This window comes from Arachis ipaensis, chromosome B05 (genome assembly GCF_000816755.2).
Source record: "Arachis ipaensis cultivar K30076 chromosome B05, Araip1.1, whole genome shotgun sequence".
Taxonomy (NCBI): domain Eukaryota; kingdom Viridiplantae; phylum Streptophyta; class Magnoliopsida; order Fabales; family Fabaceae; genus Arachis; species Arachis ipaensis.
Genome location: NC_029789.2, coordinates 68,417,432 through 68,424,761, shown reverse-complemented (window position 1 = coordinate 68,424,761; position 7,330 = coordinate 68,417,432). Strand labels below are relative to the sequence as shown.

Below are 7,330 nucleotides of genomic sequence, written 5' to 3'. Positions count from 1 at the left end.
TGGGATGTAGCCATTGACAACGGTGATGCCCAATATACAACTTGCCATGGAAAGGAGTATGAATGATTGGATGAAAGCAGTAGGAAAGCAGAAGTTCAGAAGGAATAAAAGCATCTCCATACACTTATCTGAAATTCTTACCAATGAATTACATAAGTATCTCTATCCTATTTTATATTTTAATTATCAAATCTCCATAACCAATTGAATCCGCCTGACTGAGATTTACAAGGTGACCATAGCTTGCTTCAAACCGACAATCTCCGTGGGATCGACCCTTACTCATGTAAGGTTTATTACTTGGACGACCCAGTGCACTTGCTGGTTAGTTGTGCGAAGTTGTGACAAAGAACTAAGATTATGAACGTGCGTATTAAGTTTTTGGCGCGATTATCAAGGAATGAACGATCACAATTTCGTGCACCAGCGGCCCATTGCTTGTTGGATGAGGGAAGGAATGTTGATAGGCCTCTCAGTAAGGATGCACCAGACAAGAATGGCCAAGTCCGCTGTGCTGGAAGACTCATGAGTGCTCGGAAGTATGTAGTGGGACATGATTTGGGCCCATACTCAAGCTTCCACAGTAAATGCTTATGCCGAAATGCACTTAGGCTGGGCCTTGGCTCTCCCTTAGGTCCATTTTTCTCTAGGTTGGGCAATGACCCTAAGGACAGAACCCCAATCAAAACCGAATCTCCTGCGCTATAGTAGGGCTTCTTGGTAACCATCCGTCCCATCCGACACTGGTAAAACCTTAAGTGTCCGCTGGATGACTTCCGCCGATATGGGGACTTGCTTCCAGCGCACAAAGATTGATTGAAGAGAAGGTGAGTGATAGTTGGAGTAGAACTCAGCTACCAAAGAAGATTAGCTTCCTGCGGTCTCCGATTTAGAATTTCCCATTGTCATCGCTCAATGCGGGGCACCACAAATTGAACAAGCGGTGTTTCGGAGGAAGGAGGAGATGTTCATAGTGGTAATTCCTTTCAACCAAAATGGGGAACATTAGTTCACAAAAGCGATTGGTGAACCTTGCGGAGTCTTTCGCAGGGTTGTTCCTCTCTGCCTCATCAATATGAATGACCCTCTTCACCCTCTTGGTGGGAAGCTTAACTCTTGGTGCAGGGTGTGCCTTGGTAGTTGTTCTTTGAGGTGCCCTCTTTGTAGGCGGCTTTTTCGAAGCCTTTTTCTTGTCCTTTTTGGGGGGCCATTGGTGCGAAATTTATAACCCACAAACTAACCGGCAAATGCATCGGGTCGTACAAAGTAGTACCTCAGGTGAATGAGGGTCGATCTCACGAGGATTGATGGATCAAGCAACAATAATTGAGTGATTGGCTTAGTCAGACAAACAGAAAATGGTGTTTTGAGAGTTCAAAAGTATTAACAGAAATTCAGAGAATTAAATAAGCACACAGTAAACGGGTTGTGAAATATATGGAGAAACAGTTAAAGCTTCAGAGATATCTATCTTCCAGATTGACTTTTCTTACTAACTATTTTAATCATGCAAGATTCAATTCATGGCAAACTATATGTGACTAAACCCTAATTTCTTAGACCTTTTTAGTCTCTTCTAACCTTCATCATCTGCCAATTCCTTTGTAACTTAATTCCAATTAGAGGGTGAAGTTGATTTCTAGTTTATATGCCACAAAAACCCTAATTACCCAAATATAACAGGATTATATGTCATGTATCCCGTTAAGTTCAGATAATTAAAAGTCTAGGAGAAATTGTTTTCAAGCTGTTGTTCAAGTAAAGAGCTTTTCCAAGTTATACAAGAACTCAATTAGAACAAGAGTCATACTTCCGTTCCACCCAGATTCATAAGATAAAGAACGAAAAAAATTCTTGAAATATAAATCAGTACATGAATTAAAATAGAAAAATAATAGTATCAATCCATACAATAGACAGAGCTCCTAACCTTAACAGTGGAGGTTTAGTTGCTCATGGTTTAGAGAAAAAACTAGGATTCTGAAAAACTGTAAAGTGCGGAATGAGGTAAGAGAGAAGAGAAGAGAACCCGAAGGGCTTAATCTTTTTCCTTTTATATCTAATCCTAATTTATATAAAATATATTTTTCAAAACTAAATAATATCTTTTTCTATTTATAAATAAATTAAGTTTTAAACAAAATAAATAAAGATCTTCGCAGCATTCCTTTTATTGAGCGCTGGGACCACTTTGATTCATTGAACTAGTGCCTAACTTGGAAAATCCCAAGTTAAGTGCCACCCTTGCAGCATGGTTTGGACATCTTAAGTTTGTCTTAGCGCCTAAATTGGGAAAAGCCATGTTAGGCGCCACCCTTGCAACATGGTTTTTACGTGTGAAGTCTCCTTTGGCGCCTAACTTGGGATTTCCCAAGTTAGACGCCACCAAGGCCGAATTTCTGGAGAAGAGGTGTACACTGTTATACATCGTTGGAAAGCTCTGAAATTTAGCTTTCCAATACCATTGAAATCACGTCAATTGATCCTTTGTAGCTCGAGTTATTTCTGTTGGAGTGCAGCAAGGTCAAGGTTGACAGCATCATTCACTTTCTTCTCTTTTTCTATAGAAACTCCATTAAATCCATCCAAATGCTACCTGAAATAAACAGAATTACACACGACTCAAAGTAGCATCCATAGTGGCTAAAAGATATATAAATCTTAATTAAACTCAACAATTTGAATGCAAATTCACTAGAAAAGATAGGAAAGATGCTCACGCATCAGCCATCCTGAAAAAGGAAGGAAAAGAGAAAATATTAAACTCAAAGAAACAACACTTAAATAATAACATACAAGTGAAAAATAATGCCAAAAAGGAGCAAAGCGTCCTAAAGACATGGTAGCTACAACATGCAGACAAGATAACAATATAATTATGGAGGCATATCACTAGCATGAGATGCAAGAGTGAAAAAAAGCATGCAAGTGTAAAGCATGAGAAGAATGGGCTCAAGCATCAATAACAGTAATGAGTAACACATGCAATAAAGGTACTAAACACAAGGAAACCATTCATCCAGTCTAACCCCAAGATAATGAAGCACGCAAATGGAATAAGGTGGAGTTAGAGAAGATGGAATCACTAATCTTGCAATATGCTACAAAGAAGCAAGTCATATATAATGAGCACATAGATGGTAAAAATTATGTATAATAGGCTCAATGCACATGAAGAAAAGCAAGTGTAATGAGAAAGAAGCACTAAGTTGAAATAAAGATCAAATTTGAACTAAAATGTCATTGGTACTTTTTAACGAACACTTGGTGTACATCTTCCAAACAACAAGCAAGTTTGAGAAATTCAAGAATGAAATAAATCCAAAATGGAATGCCAATCATCAAAATAACATCACATAACACAAACAAGCCAAGAGATATCAAAATAACCTACCAATGCAAGAAATAAATTGAAGTTCAATGCCCATGAAAGAATGTCACTACAAGAAAAACACCCATTTAGGTACACTTGAAAAGTGTAGCCAAAAGTGAAAAAAAATGATGCCTTAGGCTACGGCTACGCTTTCTGGGCTACGGCTATGCTTTTTGGGGTGATTCCTATTCGGCCGTTGCCTATTCTCAAAGGCTACGCTTTTCTGCACCAAGGGCTACGCTTTTGGTGTTTGGGAATAGGGTGCGCTTTTCAAGTGATGCTATTTAGGACCAAAGGCTACGCTTTTCAGCTTCAATTTTTACTAGAATAGGCTACCTTTTCAACGCTACTGCATCACCTTTGAAGCGTAGCCACTTTGTATACCATGGCTACTGTTTATAAGTGTAGCCTTAGGTTCCTCTTTTTTTTATATTCTATAGCTACTGTATATAAGTGTAGCCTTAGGTCATATATATATTCTAATAATTATTAATACAACATAATATTTAGTAATATGATTACATGTATAATAATTCTGCATTTTTAATTAAATGAGTTAAATATTATAAAATAAAAATAAATACATAATTATACTAAATAATTTTTTTAAATAATAAAAATTATCTGTAACTAAAATATATTTATAATAATGATCCAAAAGTACTAGAATGAAGTTAATTGTGAGTATTCATACATCTCACACTAAAGTAAGCATAGCCATATCAAAATAACCATGATACCACTTAGAATTTACTACTAATACTCTACAAGAAACATATCCTGCATAAGTATCTTCTAATAAAAGTCATAAGTAGTCAACCATACATGTATCCATTTCCAACACTACTCTATCTTATAGCCAATAAACCACAATAATAATCAGCTTAATCTTCATTATCATCCTCAACATTATCCTGAATAATTATATAGAAAAATAGTTATTAGAAAAATATTCATAATGACATTCGCAATTATAAAAATTATAAAATCAAACTCAAAACTATCAATGACTGATATCATTAATTCACCTCTGCCTTCTTTGTTCTTTACTAAATGCTGGCCACACTTGCAAAGATATATATGAACATGGTAATCAAATCACACAGGTCAGAATCAAGAATTGCACCATCCAAACTATCTATGCTAGCCAATGTTCTATATCCACTAATTTTTAGTTTTTCAAAATTTCAATAAATTTCGCTTTAGAGATATGAGAGTTAAGAGTTCACCTTCATAGGAGGGATTTATCGGTGCTTCATATATTAAATTAACAATGTCATCCAAATGAATCCAGGAAAACCTGTACAAAAAGAAAGAAAAATAAATTAATTATGGCGCCTTTCTAAAATTAAGATGCAGCCAGGAACCAATCAATAACAGCTAGAAGATGCGGGACATACCATTGTTTTCCAAAGCCTATAGGTCCACTAGCAAACATCTTGAAGAGAGATATCATTTTAGCTGTAGAAGATTAAACACACAAAAATATAATGAATTTTAGTAACACTCAGAATATTCTTTCGAGGTTCTATAATTTTAATATCTTGCATTCTCTGACTGTTAACTCTTCATTGTCTAATTAACTTTTGCATTCTTCTTCTTGTCTAATTAAAGAAGAATGAGACTTTTGCTGTTCTCATTTGTCAACTATTCCCAATAACATATAATACTAGAGAAATAAATTGTCTTAACTCTTAATAGAAACATCTCATTTGGAAGCCAGTAATGACTCTTCATATTACATTATACTATTATTCTTTTTCTGAGGTTGCACTGTACGTGTTAAGAGGAGTATATATATCAAGGTATTATTTATTCGGGAATGGATCTTTTTAATTATGTGGCAAACTATATATGATCAAAATTCGAAACACTTACAATTTGCAAACCACTCATGATTTTTGCCAAACCACAACTATATCTTCTGAAGTAAAATACAATATATGAGAAAATATACTTAAAACGCAAATCTGTTTCTAGACAATGATGTAGCAAGCTAACAGCAATCATAAAATACTAACCCCTCTCAGCCTTCCTACAAATCAAATAACAAGCATAAGTAGTATTTACTATTTAGTTCATTTGGTTAAATTTAAAAATACTACAGACTTCATAGTAATAATGGAGAAGCAGAACTGTTTTGCTTTCAAAAGAAACTTTTACATAACATCAGAACAGACTAATAGCTAACGAGTCTCTGGGGATAATTGGTTTAATAATAATGTGAACCTCCTTCAATAATCTCTGTTTATAATTAATAAATAATAAAGTTTAGTGCTTTTAGTAAAGCAAACTCAGGAATTGATGCACAAACCTAAAACTTATAATATTATCTCCCTAATGTACAATAACCTATGCTAATATATAGAAAAGGCACTCCTACACTGCTTCCATACTTCTGCTGAATCCAGATTTTTAAGCTATTAAATGGATAGGTCAGAGGAAGAATAAGCAATTTCTTGTAAGTAAAACTTGCTTAACTTGATGCACATATATTTGTCAAGAAAAATATACATATAAAAAGGTTCATTTTCAATTTGTACCATCAGGAATAATATACTTACCTTTGATGTTACTCTAATCCTGCTCTGCTTGATTTCTGTTTTTATCTGCAGAATTAAAATGAGCATTGGGAAGATGTTTATTATCTCTTAATAACCAAAACTCTATGAATCTTTAAGTCAATACAATCCAATAATGACAGCGATAGGAACAAGGCAATAAACTCCAAAGACCATCTGGTACTTATGGGCATTCCAGCCAAGTTAACCACCCCTGTTGAGCCCTGAATGCTATTCTTCCATTCCGACTCCTCCGCAATCTTAATTCCTGAAAAGTCTTTCACTGGAAGGACAAGGCAAAGTTAACCAATGAATCCAAAGTGCATGATCTGTCTACCTTTTTTATTTATTTAAAAGGAAGATAAATGTAGACTTTCAATAGTGAAGGGATCTGAACTAGGTATGAATTTAAACCAAATGCAGCATAATAAGCTTAAGAATGATTAGGATTTATGAAGTAGCACTTCACATGGGAGAGTTATATAACTTATATCTAATGGGAACTCAACCCCAACCCCAACCCCAACCCCAACTTGTTATGATACTATTAATCAAGTATCAGTAAAGCCCAAATTATTATCTGCATTCTCACATCAAAACACATGGAATTTATTTATCAAATCTCAGATTCTCAGTATAATCTTATCAATTATATAATCTTATAGAACAACAAGCACCACAAAAGATCTGAAACTATTTGTGCTACCCTAACTTAGAATTTAGGAACATGAAGCTCAAATCGAAACACATGAAATTAGTTAACAGATATAGTAAAGAGGAGGTACCTGTCACGGATTTGAACCTGTTACATCATGGACACCATTCTTTGCTGATCAGCTTCTGAAAGTGATTCCAAACCAGCTAACATGCTCTTATCCATGATTCAATTAAATTTAATTAAACCTAGTGTTCAAATTAATCAAATATATCACACACCTCAAGCAATTATAGTACATTCACTTCAATCTTGTTAATTAAAATAAAATAGTAATAAAAAAAACCTTTGGAGACAGAATCTCTGGACCAAGAGAGAGGCAGTGAAAGCAACCGAGGAGTTTGGAGAAGAAACTCAAACCCCAGGAACAAAATTAAAACCAGTTAACTAACAATAATATAGGATGAAATAATCACAAACAGCACAATCTAATCACAATTAAGCCACAAAAGCACAAATAATAGTAGGACAGCAGCATATTTACAATTAATAGCGCCGCTTAACCTAAACCTTGTTTTAAATATTATATATTTGTATTTATCTAATCTTGACCGATTCAGGTTTTGTTGCTTTCGAACTAAATTGTGAGAATACCCCCACTTTTATGCAGGGCCCAAAAATCGTCCTTTTTCTAGGCACACATTACACATATGAACAAATTGTTGTTCACTCATCATCAAT

At 34.8% G+C, this 7,330-nt stretch overlaps 2 long non-coding RNA genes across 2 annotated transcripts; both read right to left on the bottom strand.

Annotated features, from left to right (window-relative positions):
* On the bottom strand, nt 4,012-5,424 carry LOC107641890. The gene is made up of 3 exons (XR_002363087.1): nt 4,774-5,424; nt 4,603-4,673; nt 4,012-4,287 (listed from the first exon to the last, which is right to left on the bottom strand). It is a non-coding gene; the product is annotated as an uncharacterized LOC107641890 (long non-coding RNA).
* On the bottom strand, nt 6,099-7,107 carry LOC110272139. The gene is made up of 2 exons (XR_002363086.1): nt 6,720-7,107; nt 6,099-6,217 (listed from the first exon to the last, which is right to left on the bottom strand). It is a non-coding gene; the product is annotated as an uncharacterized LOC110272139 (long non-coding RNA).